The sequence below is a fragment of the Helianthus annuus genome, chromosome 9 (genome assembly GCF_002127325.2).
Source record: "Helianthus annuus cultivar XRQ/B chromosome 9, HanXRQr2.0-SUNRISE, whole genome shotgun sequence".
NCBI lineage: Eukaryota > Viridiplantae > Streptophyta > Magnoliopsida > Asterales > Asteraceae > Helianthus > Helianthus annuus.
The window spans coordinates 158,326,240-158,345,854 of NC_035441.2; the positions used below are offsets into that span (position 1 = coordinate 158,326,240).

Here is a 19,615-nt window from a genome sequence, read left to right on the forward strand (position 1 = left end):
GGACTATCGGAGATTGGGTAAATGAGTCTGGCGTCAAGTAATTTGATGACTTCATTTTTAACCACCTCTTGGACGTTTGGATTTACTCTACGTTGTGGTTGTATTACCGATTTATAGTCATGATTCATTAAAATTTTGTGCATGCACATGGAAGGGCTTATTCCTTTAATATCTACAAGCTTCCAAGTGATCGCGTTTTTGTGTTTTTTCAAAAGTGTGAGTAATTTTTTTTCTACACTAGTTAATTTTGACGAAATAATTACAGGTAACTTACCATCTTTGTCAAGAAAAGCATATTCCAAACCTTTTGGAAGTTCTTTGAGCTCAAGTGGTGGGTCTTTAGGAGACTCCTTATTTGGTTGCTCATTTTGATCAAGAACCAAAAAGGTTTGTTCAATGGCAACCTCTTCTTCAACAAAGTGGTCGATTTCTTTTCTTGTATCGGGTGGCTCATCTTCATCTTCAATTAGGGGATCATCATTGCCGAATGGATATTTCATTGAACGCTCAAGATCGACACTTCTTTTGAATGCCCCTAATTGAATGGGTAGATTGTTGTGCTTCCGATTTTTCAAAGCTTCGTGGGTTTTTACAAAAGGTCGTCCCAACACTAGTGGAGCGTCATCAAGGATGACAAAGTCGGTTGGGATTACCATTTGATTTGTCTGGACTAACACATCTTCAACTACTCCCACTGATTTTATTGTTTTCCGATTAGATAGAAAAATTGGTATTTGAAGTGGAGAAAAATCACCAATACTTAATTTTTCAAAAATGTAGTTTGGCATTATATTAACACAAAGATCTTTATCAATTGTAATATTACTAATAAAAGAATTTTGAAAAAAACATGGAACCGATGTAATGTTAATTTCAAATGGATCATCTTTTATTAGCGTAGTTTGATCATTTGTTAACTTAATGCTTACCATTTTGTCAATTTTAGTGTGAGTGTTTAACTCTATTAAAAACTTAGCATGAGTAGGTACTAAACAATGATTTTCGAAAGAAGGTGACAAGAGATTAATTTCTTGAAAATTAGACTCTTCTTGAATTTTAACGTTATCGGACTCACCTTTTTCATTGTTTAACTCATGTGTTGGTTTTTCACTTACTTTTTCTTCCATTTTTACCTCTTCAACTATCATTTCTTTAGTACATATTACCTCTTCCCTTGCGCGGGATTCTTTTATACAGTGCTCGATAGTTTTAAGGTGTTCTATTATCTTTTTGGGTACGGGGGAGATAGAATAAGGATCCTCAAAGCTTGAATTCGGAAGTTCGATCCTTGGTTCCTCATAATACTCATATGAGGTAGACGGTTCATACCATTGTTCCTCACTGTAAGTATATGATGGATAAGGGTTGTAACTTGGTTCTTCATAATGCTCATATGAGGTGGGTTGTTCACGCCATGGTTCCTCATAGTAAGTATATGAAGGTGGAGGCTCATATCTTTGTTCCTCAAAGTATGAGTATGAAGGCTCATACATTGGTTTATCAAAATATGAGTATGAGGGAGAAGGTTCATACCTTGGCTCTTCATAGGATGTGTATGAAGTGGATGGCTTGTACCTGGGCTCCTCATAGTATGTGTATGAAGGGGATAGTTCAAAGAGGTCATAATATTGTACCGAATGAGGGTTACCACAAATGGTGCAATACTCTTCTTCATAATCATCCTCCTCATAATGGTAGTTGTAACCTCCTGAGTATTGATCCATAAGAATCACTCAGCAAACCACAACAGAGTCTCTGTACCAGAAAACAAAAATAAAAACACAAACAGAGGCTGAGCACGGCCCCGTGGTCAGGTTCTGTATCTGGGCATTTTTAAAAATGTATCTGCTTTTGTGCAGCACGGGGGCGTGTTCAGCGAACACGACCCCGTGTTCAGACTCTGTATCTGGGAGTTTTGAAAATTTTATGGAGCACGGGGGCGTGTTCAACGAGCACGACCCCGTGTTCAGACTACTGTAATGCAAAAACTACCTAAAAATATAAAAATGTGGGCGCGGTTTTTAAAAAGGTTTTGAAAAACTGATTAGGCCGTCGATTTTAAGCTTTCTTAAAATCCTTGTGTCCCCGGAAACGGCGCCAAAAACTTGGTGTGTATCAGGAGTGATATGTTTTTATTTATATTTTAAGCCCTTTTCAACACATTAGTCAAGTTTTAAATTTATAAAACACGATATTCTGCTAACGCTAAACACACACATGGGCAAGTGCACCCATCGTGAGCGTAGTATAGCGTTGGTAAGATACCGAGGTCGTCCAAGGACACAAGAGCTTTTAGTACCGGTTTATCCTTAACGTCTAATCAAATAAAAATTTTTATAAAAGGTTTTAAACATGAAAAATAAAAAACTAAAATGCTGAAAATAAAAATAAAAGAAAAACAGATAGACAAGATGAATCACTTGGATCCGACTCGCCTTTAATGTAACCTTTGATGATTTCCGCACTTTTGAATTTCTAAGAGATTATCTTAGTTATTGTAGTAGGCCCCTCTTTTGAAGGTGACGTTACCCTCAACCCAGTGGTTTGAGTCAGCAAGGATACAATCCCAAAGGGTCGGAATATTGAAAGATAATTAATTAAGTTATTAATGCGTAAAGTGGTAGGCCCCTCTTTTGAAGGCGACGTTACCCTCGGCTAAGTGGTTTGAGTCAGCAGGGATACAATCTCAAGTAGCCTGTTTAATGTATTAATAGTAGTTTACATATGAGGGGATCAAGCTATTCGCACCCCCGCCATCCAATACCAGTGGATATTGAAGGAGGTCCTAGTAAGCTTGACCCAGGTCCTTGCAGGATCTATACACTGAACAAGGCAAGAACCTTACCAAACCATTCCCTTAACCCCCGATCAGGTAGCCAACATATCTCTATATAGACAGCAGAGATATGAATGGTGAAAATCTTTTATTTTATATAGACGGTAAAATAACGCCAAGACACCACGGACAAATGATAAAGAAATTTCACCTTCAACATAAGAAACTAGTTGTTAAAGTCATTAACACAAAACCAAATAAAAAGTGCGAAAAGATTAAAAATCAAAAGTATTACATTAAATGTTTGTCTTCACCAAATGATGTGAGAGACTTAGCCAAACATGGCCTTTGATTGACAAGAACTCTTACGATCAATCTTTGATCCCGAGACTACTACACACACTCTAAGATGGATGATGGCGGTGGATGTGGGTGTTATAGTGGTGGTGAAGGGGGAGAGAGGTGGTTTGCCAAGGGATGCCTTTAAAGTGAACCAAGCACCCCTATTTATAGCCTGAACAGAAGCCCGGACATGGCCCCGTGTCCGCTGGACATGGCCTCGTGGCCATCCTCTTTCTCTTTCTCCATTAATTACAATTGTCTGTATGAGGCTCCACACGCCCTCATGTGAAGAAGCGTATCTGTACTATCAAGATTTGCAAGATTCTGCGAATCTTAGCATTGACCACGACCCGTGTTGAGCTGGGCACGCCCCCGTGTTGGGAATAGAAGCTTCTACAACTTTGTCATTTTCTGCAGACACTTGGCCACGCCCCCGTGTCCGCTGGGCACGGGGCCGTGGTCAGCCTCCTGTTTCTTGTTTTTGCTTGGGAAGATGCTGTCGAGGGGTCGGGCATGCCACGTGAATTCCTTTTCTTTGTATTTATGTTAGTTTTTGCCGCATATTTGTTCATTTAAGCTCATTTGGTCCTGAAAATACAAAAGGAAGACAAAAACACACTTTTTTCCAACATTAGTACTAAAAAGGGTTAGTTTTATGCCTCATTTGATGTAATTTATATGTTGCATTTTACACACATCAGTATGAGATTGGGGGGACGAATGTATAAGGGTTAAAGTTCAAGGTATGTTTAGAGTCGAGATTCGAAATTTAAAAGGAATATGGAATGTACATATGCAGAAGTAATCATCTAGTCATATAATTCTTGTTTTACACTATCAAACCCCAAGGGTTAGAATGCTTTCATGGGTTAATTACCCATTAGAATCATAACAAGTTATTAAGTCTTAGATGATGTAATCTAATACTTTGATAAATGAACACAAATTCATCATCAAATGTTCGATTATTTGGATAATATATAAGTATTATATAATGTTCATATAGTCATATAGTTCAAGTATGAGGTAGGAGGATGAATCCCCCATTTAGGTACCTCGTTGTTTATCATAGAAGTTATGTAGGAGGTAGAAAGAACAAGTCTTCCATTTAGGTACCTCTAGGTGTTCACCAATGCACCAGTTGTCACAAGACAAAAAGGATGGTCATGAATGTACAATAAGGAATTGAAATAATCTAACTAACCAACTGACTAAGAAGAAAACATCAAGTGATGTGTGGATTTGTAAGTAGGATAGCCCAAGCTATCCAAATAATTACACATATTCAAGTTCAAGACTTGTTCATCACTTGTGGGTTAAAACCCTTTTAGAACAGAAAGTTTTGAGGCTTAAAACCTCTGGATTTGTATGTTACAACCTTGTTTTTAAGCACTCATAATCATAGTCTTGATTAGTGGCATAAGGACATAGGAATGTATAAAGAAAATATAAGTTCATGTATGTTTAATAAATTTTCCTTCCAGATCAGAAAGTTGGACCTCATTTTGGTGATGTTTCACCTTGGTTTTCCATGGAAAACCTTGTGAGAACAATTCTAGAGGTGTTCCACACTTTGTAGATGAAGAAGAAGTGAAAAAGATGGAAGAAAGGTGAAGAAAAGTGCTCATTTAGCACTTAGAATAATATGTCCAAAACTTGCATTTTCAGCTAAGATTAGAGTATTTTGAGAGTGTAAATGAGTTGGGAAAATGAAAATGAGTGTTGGGAGGCTTGATTTTATAGTTGAGTGAGGTTAGGTGAGTGTTCAATAAGGTTTAGAAGCCCATTGGTGGAGAATGGAGGTGGAGATTGGAGCCATAAATACAAGATTCAAAATTTATATTTTAGGGTGGAGGTTGGAGCGAAAAATGTTGATTCAAAACGTGGGTTTTAGTGGATGTTTGGCTTTTTTTCACAAATGGTCCCTCAAGTTTGATAAGTATGCAATTAGGGCCCCAAAGTTAGGTTTTAGGGTGTTTTCGTGTGCTTTTCGCATAGTTTCAAGCGTGTAACAAGCATACAAGTATCGTAAACTTAATAGTGATGTCAAGTATGTCCATGTATGTGAATTTATGTAAAACAAGTATCGGTAATGCCGGTTGTAACACATAGTTGTCAGTTATCGCACAAAATGCAAGTATAGGCGATTTACGATCTATAACACATAATTGCAAGTATAATTAATATGTCGAAGGTGGTTACAAGTATAATATGATGTAATATGATGTATAATAAGTATTGGAATCATTAATTGTTGGTTAATCACAAGTATTGCACGTAAACGCGTTGAAAGTCGGTTATTTGCACGTATCGTCACATAGTTTCGAATTAGGGTTCGTTGCATGAGATTACAAGTATAAATTGAACATAACAAGTATAAATGGAACATAATTGATATAAATATGACTTTCATTATGATTGGTGTCTCGGATTTCAAAGTTTCAAAACGAAATATGATTACAAGGAATACAAGTTTCCAAAAATAGAATTACAAGACAACTTTCTAATTAAGGAAAGTTACGAAAAAGCGGAGCGTTATAATAGTGCTCATGAATAGTGATTGAGCTTTTATTAATTATTTTTTTACTAATATTTTATCTATTATTTATTTGAGTTTTTAGCATGGTTGTAAAAGTCCCGCTTAGGCTCCGAGTACTCCCTGAGTACTCGCTACAAGGTAGGCTGCCGAGGCACGAGTACTGGTCTCCCAGGCCAATTACTCCCCGAGTAATCTCCGCCTAAGCTGAGTACTTCCCGAGTACCCCCCGAATCCGACTAGGGAGCGCCTAGCGACTTTTGCAACCATGGTTTTTAGTAATAAATGATAATTGATAATTCTTATGTATTCGCTTTTATTTTTTATTGGTGGTATTACATTTAGCATTTAACTTGATTTTTTTATAATAATTTATGTTCGTTAACTTTAAAAAAATATAAATTTGCATCGATATTTTTTTAGCATTCTAAGTTATTTGCGCGCACATCGTGATGGTCCATTACCGTGGGCATTGGATCGGTATCGATTTGTTTTGTTATAGTACCGGTATAATTCATACACTTGGTATACAAAATAAACACATGCTTTCGTCGGCCGAAAACGGACACCGGTACTGACACCGATGTTCTTCGAACATATCTATTGGTTCAAGTAGTTGAGCTACCGGTACCAATATTCAATTATTTTCACACAGAGAGTTGTATAAATGAAAACCTTTTGAAACCGGAACCATAAAATAAATACAGGTATCCATACCGATATTGTTTGGTAAGGTACGCTAGCGATACAATATTAGTTTATCGAAAGAAAAAAAACAATAAAAATAAATACCGATACCAAACTAACGTTGCTCGTTCGGTTTCACTTCGGTGCACTACGACAGTGACATGATATCTCTTATCAAACAAGAAACCATAAAAAGTTGTTTAGCGATACGATCTTACTATAACGAGTGCTAGTACTGTAACGAACCGAACATATATCAACCGAATTTCCACAGCGAAATGCGAGAGAAAGTCACTAGTAGAGTTTTAAATACCACTGGAACGTCAAAAATTTTGGGACATCCTTTCGAAACTTCGTAAAAAAAAAAAAAAAAAAAAAAAAAAAAAAAAAAAACCTTCGTAAGATTATATAGCATAAATTTGGCAAAATTCAAATATAACATAAATTTTCAAGCCGAGTTTTAATATTTATTATTACAAGTTCATTGATTATTACTCAAACTCATAGACACTACTAACACGATTCTTGACGTAATCAACCCTTGTGACAAATGTTCATAAATTACAGTTATTCAGGTTAAACTACCCAGAGTTTCAGCCTTCTTTCTCAGCACAAACTTTGTACCTTACCAGTGGAATTTCGTGGCAAATCTTCAAAAATAACAGTACGAGGTGCCATATAGTGTGACATATGATCTCGACAGTATTGAATGATTTCTTGAGCATCAACATGAACACCTTCCTTCAACTTGACAAATGCACATGGAGTTTGACCCCAATAATCATCTGGACGTGCCACAACCGCAACCTCCAAAACCCCTGGATGGCTATAAATCACAGTTTCCACCTCAATCGAGCTTATATTTTCGCCACCAGATATAATAATATCCTTTGACCGGTCCTTTACTTCTATATACCCGTCTGGATGTTTAATCCCAAGATCGCCACTTCGAAACCATCCTCCAGAGAAAGCCTCTTGTGTGGCTCTCGAATCCTTAAAGTACCCACCCATGACCGTATTACCTAAAAGAATTCAAAGAAACTGTATTAATTAGCGAATATTGTTTTATGTATACTGGATAACTGAAAAAACTATGTATCTTTATACAGAGAGATTACAATGAAACGAAAGTTAACTAACCAATGATAACAATAAAACCTTATAAGTAACCACCTTAGTATTCCAACTATATATAGGATAATAATGACTAAAAAGTAAGATTAATTAAGATACATAAATAATAAATTCGGCTAATTAACATACCTTTGAACATGATCTCCCCTATTGATTTCCCATCACATTTCACACTCTCCATTGTGATAAGATCTTTTACATCCACTTCCCCCATTCCAAAATGTTTCACACCCTGTCGTGCGTTAAGCCTTACTTGTTCATCAACAGGCAATAAATCCCACTCGGGCTTGCGTAAACACCAAGTCGCGGGACCATAAGTTTCAGTGAGACCGTAAATATGGCATACATGAAACCCGAGCTCTTCGATCTTGGAAAGAATCGTGGGAGGTGGAGGCGCTCCGCCAGTCATGATCTCAACTGTATGCGGAACTTTCTTCTGATCAGTCACCAAAGAATTCGCAATCATGTTCAAGACCGTTGGAGCTCCACACATATGTGTAACCTTATGAGTCACAATGTTGTCAAAGATAGCCTTAGGTTCACAGCGTCTAATAAAAACGTTGGTGCCACCAACTATAGCTGTCCCCCAAGAGAAGCACCATCCGTTGCTGTGAAACATAGGCACTGTCCAAAGGTACGTAGCCATGTCTCGCATTCCATGCGTAAACACGCACGCAATGGAGTTAAGATAAGCTCCTCGGTGGCTAAAAACAACCCCTTTTGGTCGCAATGTGGTGCCCGAGGTGTAGTTTAGACTGATCGGATCACATTCGTCATCCGGTCGGACTATAGAGAAGTTTGTGTCTCCAATCTCCTCTACAAGGGTTTCATATTCGGATTTATGGGCAAGTGTTGAGGGAGAAAATGAGCCGTGTTCGGATATTATGACTAGAAGAGGTGGTTTTATTTGTGTGTTGTTGAGAAGAGTGATAGCTTCCTCGGCTATTTGTAGGAATTCGTGATCAACAAAGAGGATCTTGGCTTCCGAGTGGCTAAGTTGAGTTGAAAGCATTTTTGGATCCAGACGAGTGTTAAGAGCGCAAATGATGGCTCCAGCCATAGGAACTGCAAAATGGAGTTCTAGCATTGCCGGGATGTTTGGTGCAAGTATCCCTACCTGCACTCGAAAAGTTAAAATTTTACAATATTAAGTTTTATAATTAGAAATTTTTAACAATTACCTAACTTATTTTTAATTCTACATCATTTCTCGACCTCTTAGGGAGAAACACAATTCTACACTATATCGCTAGGCTAAATGCATTCGTAAGAGTTATATTATCTAAGATGCAATATATGATGAAATTACTATAAAGAAAATAAAATAAAAGGGGGCTTTATGTATGGGATGATATTGATTGAAGTTAATTATAGCCGTGTTAATTGCAGTAAATTTAACAAATATAGAAATATTAAGTTTTCAACTTTCCTTAACATCTAAATATAAATATTTGACTTTTTATATACTTGATTTGAAGTTTGCATTAGGTAGATTCAACATTAGATTTTTTTTTGAAACAAACTTCAATAAAACACCCAAAAGAACGGGGACTTCCAAGGCAGAAAACCCCCCAAGACAAAAATTACATTACATCAAAAGAAAAAACTTTCCAACCCTTCCAATCCATTCCCCCATTTTTACCCCTACTACAATACCAAAGATAACTCAAAGATTTAACATCCGCCACTAACTCCGCAACACTTCTATTCTTCTGAGAAAATATCCTCTCATTTCTGGCTTTCCAGATCCGCCAACAGGTCACCATAACAATCCCCTAAAGAATCTCTTTCCTACTCTTCGACCATCCCGAGCACTTAACCACTTCGAGTAAGTCTTTAATAGAAAACAAAAAAAATCGGAGGGAGCCGAACCCAACTTGCAATGCCCTGCCACACACCTGTCGCCAGTCCACAATCAGTAAAAACATGGACAGCACTCTCAACCTCTTCGCTGCAAAAATCACAAGCGCTCTCACCATGAATAATGTTCCTTCTTCGCAACGCCTCTTTAGTAGGAATTCTATCTAAAAGAAGCCTCCACATAAAAATATTACACTTCAAGGGAACCCACTTACACCACTTAAAAATATTTTCATCCCTAGGCACCCCCACTCGATCCTTACTAATCCAAAGTTTACCCTCGTGAACAGAAAAGACAACTGGGCCTTTATCAAACCAAGCCCATTTATCACTTCTATCCTCAATACTCTGGGTCGCAACCAAACTGTGAATATCAAATAACTCATTTAACTCCTGAGCCGAGGAAGGAAGAGCCCTCCAATTCCACGGACCTAGACCAGAACCTTGATGACCCCCAATCTTATCAGCTACAAGGCACCATTTATTAGCTTCAAGCCGGAACAAACTCGGGAATAAAGTCTTCAATGGAACACTAGACACCCAAGGATCTAGCCAGAATCTAATAGACAAACCGCTGCCTACCAAACCCCGAACCATATTAATCCCACAAGACTCGCCCACTTTAATTTTTTCACAATTCTTTACCAATCTAGACCACGTACCCGAAATACAAGCTTTACTAGGATACATGTCCCACTGCCGCGCGGAGCCATGGATAGCATCGATGACCCGTCTCCACAAAGAATCTCCTTCCACCCTATATCTCCAAAGCCACTTTAACAAAAACGCATTATTAATATCCCCCAAACGACAAAGGCCTAACCCCCCAAGTTTCTTAGGAGAAGTAATCTTGTCCCACGCCACCCAATGCACTTTTCTAATATCCTCGTCGCCACCCCACAAGAACCTTTTAATCAATGACTCCAAGCTCATAATAACCGCATTAGGCGCCTTATACAATGCGAAATAATAAGACGGTAAGCTTTCCAAGACGGATTTAATCAACACTAACCGACCACCTATCGAAAGCACCTTGGACTTTCACTTAGATAACCTGTTTTTAAAAGTATCTATCACCGGATCCCAGTTATTAATCCTGCCCATGTTCGCCCCCACAGTAATACCAAGATACCTGAACGGAGTGACACCCGAGCAACATCCCAGAGAGCGCGCCATATCACTGATCTCATCCATACCTTTCCCCACACCGAACAAGGTAGACTTGTGAATATTTATCCGAAGGCCCGAACACAAGTGAAAGGCTCTAAGCAAACGCCGCAAGGTATCGAAATTACTACTCGACCATTCGCCCATAATCATTGCATCATCCGCGTAGAGTAAATGAGAAAGAACTAAACCACTACTCGGAAGCCGAACACCAGAGAACGAACCCACCTCACACGCCTTTCTCATCATCCCTGCAAGAGCCTCCATAACAATAATGAATAAAAATGGCGAAATAGGGTCACCTTGTCTCATACCCTTCTCACATGCGAACTCAAATGTCAGAGACCCATTCACTAGCACAGAAGATCTTGCAGACGTCAAAATACCCTTTATGCACATACACCACATCTCGGGAAATCTCATCTGTCTCATAACGAAAACCAAGAACTCCCAGTTGATGTTATCGTAGGCTTTAGCAAAATCGATCTTGAACATAAACAAAGCCTTCCCACCCTTCCTAGCCCATGAGAGAAGTTCACTAATAATTAGAGGACCATCAAGGATGTACCTCCCCGCTATAAATGCAGATTGCGTTTCGGATATTAACCCATCCATCACCTTCTTTAACCGATTAGCTAGAGCTTTAGATATAACTTTGCTGACTACACCAATCAAATTAATCGGGCGATACTCTCCTAAATCCACCGGGTCCTTTGTTTTTGGCACCAACGTAATGAACGAGGATCCCGCTCCCCTACTAATAACTCCCGTCTCTGAAAATTCTTTAAAAATCTGCACAAATCACCTGAAAGCAAGGGCCAGTATTTTTTAATAAAACGAAAGTTAAAACCATCCGGACCCGGCGCTTTATCACTACCACAATCCCAAACCGCTTCTTTAATTTCTTTTTCTAAGAATGGAGCAACCAACCCGTCTGCCTCCACAGGGTCAAGAGTCTTGATGTCATGAACTATGAGGCCAGGCCGGAATTTAATCTCTTCCACAAACTTATCCTTAAAAAACCGATACACCTCTCTCTTAATCGCTTGAGGCTTCGTTACCCATTCGCCATTGATAACCAAACCAGGAATAGAATTAGACACCCGACGCGAGTTAATGACTCCATGAAAAAAAGAAGAGTTCGCATCTCCCTCCTTCGCCCACTTCACTCTAGCTTTTTGTTTCAGGTCCCGAGTTTTATAAACTTCCAATTCTCTCAATCTCTTATTCGCCTCTTCTAAAACCCACACTTCCGCTTTAGTTAACTCCCGAGATTCTAAAGCCTCTTCTAGAACCCCTATGTCAGCCCTCAACCCATGTTCCTCCTCCTTCTCAAGAGCAGTCAATTCTTTGTGCCAATTTTTGATATTATTCCTTAACATTTTAAACTTGGACATAAGGATAATATCGGCCGGCCCCTCCAGAGATCCAATGTTCAGCGAATCCTCCACCACTTTGTCCAACCCCTCTCTATTTAACCATGAATTATAAAAACGAAAAGGCTTGGCACCAAAATTTTTAGATTCTATCTTCAACAACAACGGAAAGTGATCCGACTCCACCTTATCCAAAACTCTATATTCCGCGTTGCACTATTTATTCATGAAAGACCAAGAGACAAACACTCGATCAATACGACTAAGTTTATTACCCGAAAGAAAAGTGAACCTCCGACCACGAAGCGAGTACTCCTGTAAACCCGACTCATCTAATAAATCATTGAACTCCTTAGTCGACCCTTCATGAAACTTTGAATTTCTACGTTCCAACCGATCTCTGACACAGTTAAAATCACCCGCCACAATCCACATCTCGTCGACATCCGAAATCATCGCTTTGATTTCATCCCAGACCATACGCTTATCAACTAACTTTTGCGGGCAGTATACGTTCACTAAGGAAACCTTTTGACCATCGTTCTTCAAATAACCCGAGACCACAAGAATATACCTTCGCTTAATCACTGACGTCTTCGTGAAAATCTTAGAATCCCACACCGACAATAAACCCCCAGACCGGCCAACAGCATCGACAACGTCATAATCAAAGTCTCTAGAACCCCACAACCTACTCACATCCACACCGCCAAACGACTGGAACTGAGTTTCCTGGATCATTAAGAAACCAACCTCATTTGCCACCTTCAAATTTTTAATCCAATTACCTTTACTAGCGGAACCCAACCCTCTTATATTCCAAGAAATGAAATTCATAAGGAACCAGCTTGAAAACCTTCTTCGTTGACCATGCGCAGAATGGACTGTTCATACCTATCGATTTCAACCGCACCCACGGCGTGTCCCAATTCCACTGTTGCATTGGTCTCTACAACCGCATCCGTCCCAACTCCTATCACCGGTTCCTCGCTAACTACCGCCTCCACACCCTCTTCAACAGTCTCTACCAAGACCTCCCCATTATCTTTACCACCATCCTCCTCACCGGCTAACTGGGCATCTTGAACCGAAAAAATAAACCGATCAATGTCAAACGGATCATCACCTTCCCTAGACCGTTTCTTCGAACGTTCAAGGCCCGTCGGAGAAGGGGATTTATCGAACCGAGTCTTCTTCCGAAAATTACCTCTTTTGTTTTTCTTACTACCCGAACACTCCACAACCTCCGGCATGCTAAATCGTAACCCATCGACTTTAAAAGTATCAGGGTTCTGAACAGTTCCCTCCTGTTGAGCATCGTTCTGAATATAGTTCGAACCCATCGCATCAACCACTACATGTTGCGGCCCCACGTCAGCCACCTCCTCATTCGGACACTCCTTATCACCTTGTGAATCTACTGTCATCTTCTGAGGCCTCAGATCATCTAAAGACTCCTCCCCATCCGTACCAATGCAATCCGGAATCCACTCGCCAAGCTCTTCCTCCACTAAGATTGCTATTACCTCGTTTCTCCACTTCACGTTACAAACTTGGTTACATCTTTTCATCGAATTACATAACACACCTACCATGGCATACGAGTAATCTTCAAGGTCCTCGTTAACTTGAGCCGATTGAACCACCCTCCCAAACATAGACCCAATCTTATCAACAACACTAGAGTCAAACAAACACAAAGGCAGCCCCAAAATCTTAAGCCATGCAATGCGATCACACGGTAACCTTTGTCCTTCCCATACCACCAAAGAAGATAACACTGGATTCCAAACCTCCTTGGTGCTCAAAAAATCCATCATACCCTCCTTGTCTTCAAACACCAAGATCACCGATAACCCTCCTACATAACGAATACGAACATTCGGAAGTCTTACTGACCTGAGCCAATCCTTTAAGGAGGTCAGAGCCTGCAAGTCTTTTGTCGTACCAAGCAAACCCAACCCATTCCAAAATACGTTCCCAATAACCTCATCATCCAAAACCACGTGAACCATATCGTCTCCCTTCTCCTTACCAACCAAAGTATCTCGAAACGACCGACCTTCAAACGAAGCAGAAGCTGGCTGATTTTCCACTGTAACATGCACATCCTTCTTCACTCTAGCCTCATTATTTTTCCCAGCTACAGGAACCCACTTCTTATCCTCCTTCCAGGTGACTTTCTCCCCATCAACAAACCTAGCCAATACAATGAACAACTTGTACGAGCCTATCCAAACATCCTTTAGATCCTTCTCAAGCGTTATCGGGTCTTTCACATTAGCAAACGATACAAACCCAAAACGTTTACCTAGCTTATCGTATTTTCTAGCAATATACGTACCGATCAAATTTCCAAATCCTTTAAACACGTCATTCAGAACCGCCGACGTACAACCCTCAGGAATATTGGACACAAAAAACTTCGTCGCAACCGGACCATTATCCTTCGAACCCACGTCTGCATTGTTCTTCCTACCCTTCCTTGATGGTGCCTCGTACCACGTATCTACCTTGTATCGATCCCTACCCGTCATGATGTTCTTCCGATCCTGTTCGCCTGAGATCGCCGCCTCCGAAGAGTTCGGAGCTGCTAGGGTTTTTATTCAACATTAGATAACCAAGAATGGATGAGTTGCATCTGGTGGCTAGTCCAATCGTATAAAACTTGAATGAGCGAATTGCTGTGGATGCCTTGATATTTAGTCATGAAGTCAAGAAAGAAAAAGCCCTATTAAAGTACCTAACCTGATATGAGAAACTAGAAAGTATTGTGACCAAAGCAAGTCCAAGAATTAAGCTCAGAGATGCAAGTGTTATGGGGTGTGGAAGACCTTGGAGGAACAAGTCAAAATCTAGAGAGAGATCAACCGTAGGATATGAACGTGAAGATATAAGCAAGTGTTGAGAGGGAGTGTTGGAATTCAACACTTGAGTTGAATCCTTTAGACACGTCCTATTGTCTTAGATCGCGACTCGAAACGAGTCTTTTTTCCTTATAGTGTGTTGAATCTTGAGAAGATATGAGATGCGGTTGGGATGCAGCTGAAGCTGAGAGGCAACCAGAGGCGGAACTGCGGAACTAAGGGGGGTAGGAGGGTCCGCTAACCCTCCGGCCGTCCTTGCAAGTTTTGATCCTTCATCCTGTGGGTTTTTGTATTTTTGATGCCCTAAGATTGTTAGTTGACCAGTAATTGCAGCGAAAATGAAAAAAAGTGTTAAAAGTAGTCATCGGAATATTATTCCGACGCAACGTTTGCCAGGGAGGGAAAACTTAGTGTTGTGAAGAAGATATACATAGGGGTGTTTTTGTAATTTAACCATGTTAAAAAAAGTCAACATCTATTTAGTAGTCAACGGTGCTTTCTCTCTTTATAAATGGTTTAATTCTTTTCTTTTTAATATTAACTAGTGTAATAGTTAATGATAATAATTAATAATTTAACCTAAACCTTTCATTTATCAGAATTTTCCCTTTCGGTTAATTTTGTTAGCTTTTGTTGTTTGTGTATTTGATTTAGTTTATAAAAGTGAAGATTATATTTTTTTATCATTCTTTTCTTTCTTTTTTTCTTATGTTTTTACCTCACTAAAATGACAATTATTATACACTGACAAACGTGTGTATGTATAATATTTCGATCCTTCGGTTAAAAGTTTCTGGTTCTGCCACTGAAGGCAACTGGGATTGAGTCTAAACTAGGATGTTGTTGGGGTTAGGGTCGGGTTGAGTTAACACTTGGAGCCAAAACCAAAGTCAGGAAGAAAAATCCACCCAACCCACGACATGGTGGAAGTGAAAAGTATGAGTCGTAATAGAAAGATTTGACTCGCGCTTAGAGGTATGGAGGCATAGCTCGAGGATGTGCCTGGCTTTGAGTTGACGCATGGGAGCCTACTTGGCTCGACGCCTGGACGGAAGAAATGTGTGAGTCACAGAAATGATAAATATTCGAGTCGTAGTCCAATTTAGATAATGATCAAATATGTTTATTGTTTATCTACTTATGTTTAAGTGTTTTGAGTCGATTTCTATTTACTTGTTTAAAAAGATATGGAATTAGTATAAAACCAATGTTGGGTCTATGTTTTATGCACCCTTGTAATCAATATTGTCTCATGAAGTTCATATTAATAAGACACAAAACGCGTGGGATCTGATATTCGAGAATGATCTCAGAACGCGCAGGAGAGGACAAGGAGGCAAACATTCAACACTAGTTCGATGTTATAATTATCAGAAACTAGGACACGTAAATAAGTTGTTTCTATCCAAAGAGATCTTGAGAGGGTGAAAAGGGGGGGATCCATTCTTACGCACCAAGACGAATCAAACAAGGTCTAAAAGGATATATACCATGTTTATGATATTTAACATGGAAGAAAACACAAGCTATAACTGTTGTGACAGGTTGTGAAGCCCTTTGGCTTAAAGGAATCTTAAATGAGCTTCAAATTGGAACAAATATGCTAGTGACTTAGTAAAAGTTGGAGATGTGGAAATTCAATTTTGTGCTACCAAAGAGCAAATAGCAAACATCTTTACAAAGCTTTGCAACCAAATGACTTCATTCGATTCAGGAATATCCTGAATATATACCCTATCTAGCTTACGGGAGGGTATTAAATTAATATAAGCTTTATATTATTATTATTATTATTATTATTATTATTATTATTATTATTATTATTATTATTATTATATTATTATTATTATTTTTATTGTTATTTGTAATTATGTAGCCCTAATCTATAGGTATTTTTAATTACAATAAAAATGTCACACCGGTTTAAACTTGATTTGTGAACCAGATCGTTGTTCTGTCGATATATTCTTGTCAAAAGGGGGTGGCGGCGCAACTTGTTGCCCGACTGCCTGCCATGGCTTTGTAATTGTCTTTTTTTCGTGTGGAATGAACATTCGTTTATCTGGCTAAAAAAAAAAAAAAAAAAAAAAAATATGAAACCCTAATGCAAGATTATAGATTCATACAATTTCTTTGATCCTCTATCGATTATTTCTTAAAGAATGTCCAATTTGGTAAATTTCCCTTAATTTGTTATCTTTTAAAGGTACTCAGATGTTGTGAACCTTTTCAATGGGTCACTAATTAATGGTTTTCTTGTATTGACATATATGTGTTATTACTTATAGCATATACAAACCGCGAGAAGATACTTACAACGTCGCCACGAGATATCCCTAAGTGGCTAAGAGCATATGCGAGCTTGATACACCTGTGGTATGTTTCTTCCCATGTGTACTTAATGGACCCATAAATCACAGATGTCCGCTCTCGATAAACTTCAGCCGCTCTCTCCAAGAAGCTAATCGGTGATAAAGGAATGTAATTCGCTGAGCAACGGATCACACCCTCCAGGGGTCGACTTGGACCCAGCCGCAATTCGTCCCTTGACTCAGCCAAGTGGGACACCTTCGGTGAGCTTTGGCATTGAACCTTGTAGGAACGATTTGTGGTAGTAGTGGAGGAACCATGGTGCACCCTGGTGCTTGATTTCTTGCAAATCTTCTTCACGGTGATTATGGTATTGTTGTAGAAGGAGATCTGTTTCGTGATAGCAATTTTTAGTATACCCAATTTCTTTTCTAACATGTTCTAACTATTTAACAAATTAACAATGTATTCACTGTTTAATTAGTGGATAGTTTAGATCATAAATGTATTCGTTATCTAAGCTCCAGTATATTATATGTATCAAATATACAATTATTGATCATGACTAAAACAGAATGAATATGAGATTAATTGAAATATCTTATTCTGAAATGACACCTTATTCTGATATGAAGAGAAGCCTTTGTCGTCTAAACCCGTAGGATTCATATCTGCAAAGTTAGATTCATGATGACTAAAAAGATCATGTTATAAAAAAATATGTAAAAAGTAACTTTTAAAATTATACCTTCTATCGTAATCTTACTACGGGTATCAAACGCTATGGTTTACAATGTGTAAAGGTGGTATTTATACACGAAGGGAAAGGTGAACAAGGATAACGAAGTTGACTTCTGTGACAAAATAAGTTTGTTAGGACACAAATGTTAATCCACCCAACCCTTACCCTAACCTCAATATTAAAAATGGACTTGCTTTAAGTACAAACAGTCTAGCTTTCTTAATCGCATGCACAATGAGACTTTCTATTCTGGTGACATTTATAGCTATAACTGCTATTCCTAAAGTACTAGAAAACTGCTACTATTCTCACGTCAATTTTCGTGGGAAATCTATGGGTAACGGCAGTTACTCAGGGATTTCCCACGAAAATGGGCTATAGGAATTCTACTCGTAGGTAATCTTTTTTTGACGCATTTCCTACGGATTTTCCTACTTCTTTCCCACACAAATGTTTCGCTAGAATTCTCCTACTTATTTCTCACGGAATTAATTTTCTTAACTTTCCAACGCATTTCCCACGGAATATTTATTTTTTAAAATTTTGTGCTTAAAACAATTATTATATAAATATTTATTAGATTTTAATTTTCTTACACAATTCCTACGAATTTTTTTTTCTTCCTACACAATTCCAACGGAATGTATTCGTTTTCCCTACACAGTTCCTACGGAAATATTTTTCCCTACACAATTCCAACTGAATGTATTCATTTTTCCTACGCATTTCCTACAAAATTAGTTTTTTTTTCTACACAATTCTAACGGAATGTATTCCTTTTTCCTACGCAATTCCGACAAAATTAGTATTTTTTCCTACACAATTCTAACATAATGCATTCTTTTTTCTCACGCATATCCTACGAAACTATCTTTTTTCCTACAGAATTCCAACGGAATCTCTGACGAAACCCGTTTAGTCTTTTTCCTACACATTTCTTACGGATACATTTAAAAAAGGGTTATTGGATTTTACTACTCTCAACTATCGGCCTTTGGCCGTTGCCACCCCCAACTAACACTTTGACACCCGGCACCCCCAACTTGACTTTTAGTTTGTGTTGGTACCACTCAGTTAAATCTTTACTAACTGGGTTTGTTTCTTATCATACGTGGCACAGACTTGATGAGATGGACAGGATTATGTGGCGAATGACGTGTCACTAACCTTCATCTCATACTTTATAACACCAGAGATCATATATCGAACCCTAATTTCCTCATAAGTTCAATAACTTAACTCAGTCATAACCCTATCTATGGCGCACTAGACGGAATCAAGCAGCAACAACAACCGCATATTCTCATCGTGCGCCGATTCAACCGTAGAAAAGTCTGACGATTTCACTCTCAGAATCGCTTTTGCGTTGAGATCTGCGTTTTTCTTCAACAAATCTGTTCAGTTATCACCGTGTGATCGGCTCTCTCTGTCTTCTGCGAACTCACAGCTCTCGGTTTTTCGACCTACGGTCGATGAGATCTCTCTCCTCACCGTCAATTCCAGTAGCTTTTCGTCGGTAATTTCTCATCTGTAGTTAGTATTTGTGCATTTAATGATGAGATTCCGGTGGTGTGAAGGACACTATAAACCTAACGAGAATGGATAACTCGTTTTCTATTGTTTAGATTTGTCATATGGATACTTGCTATGTGAAATAGTTTTTTTCGAGTAGATAGTCATAGGAGTTCAGTATGATAGATTGGAAGTTATTGAACATCACTCATGTCTCTCATAGAAGTCTCGTTAGATCTATTTTTCGATATATGATCTCTAGTGTTATGAAGAAGGAGATGAAGGTTAGTGACACGTCATTCGCCA

General features: G+C 38.7%; 1 pseudogene; it reads right to left on the bottom strand.

The window, feature by feature from the left end:
• Positions 1–6,750: 6,750 nt before the first annotated feature.
• Positions 6,751–17,826, bottom strand: LOC110879202 (annotated as a pseudogene).
• Positions 17,827–19,615: the final 1,789 nt, after the last annotated feature.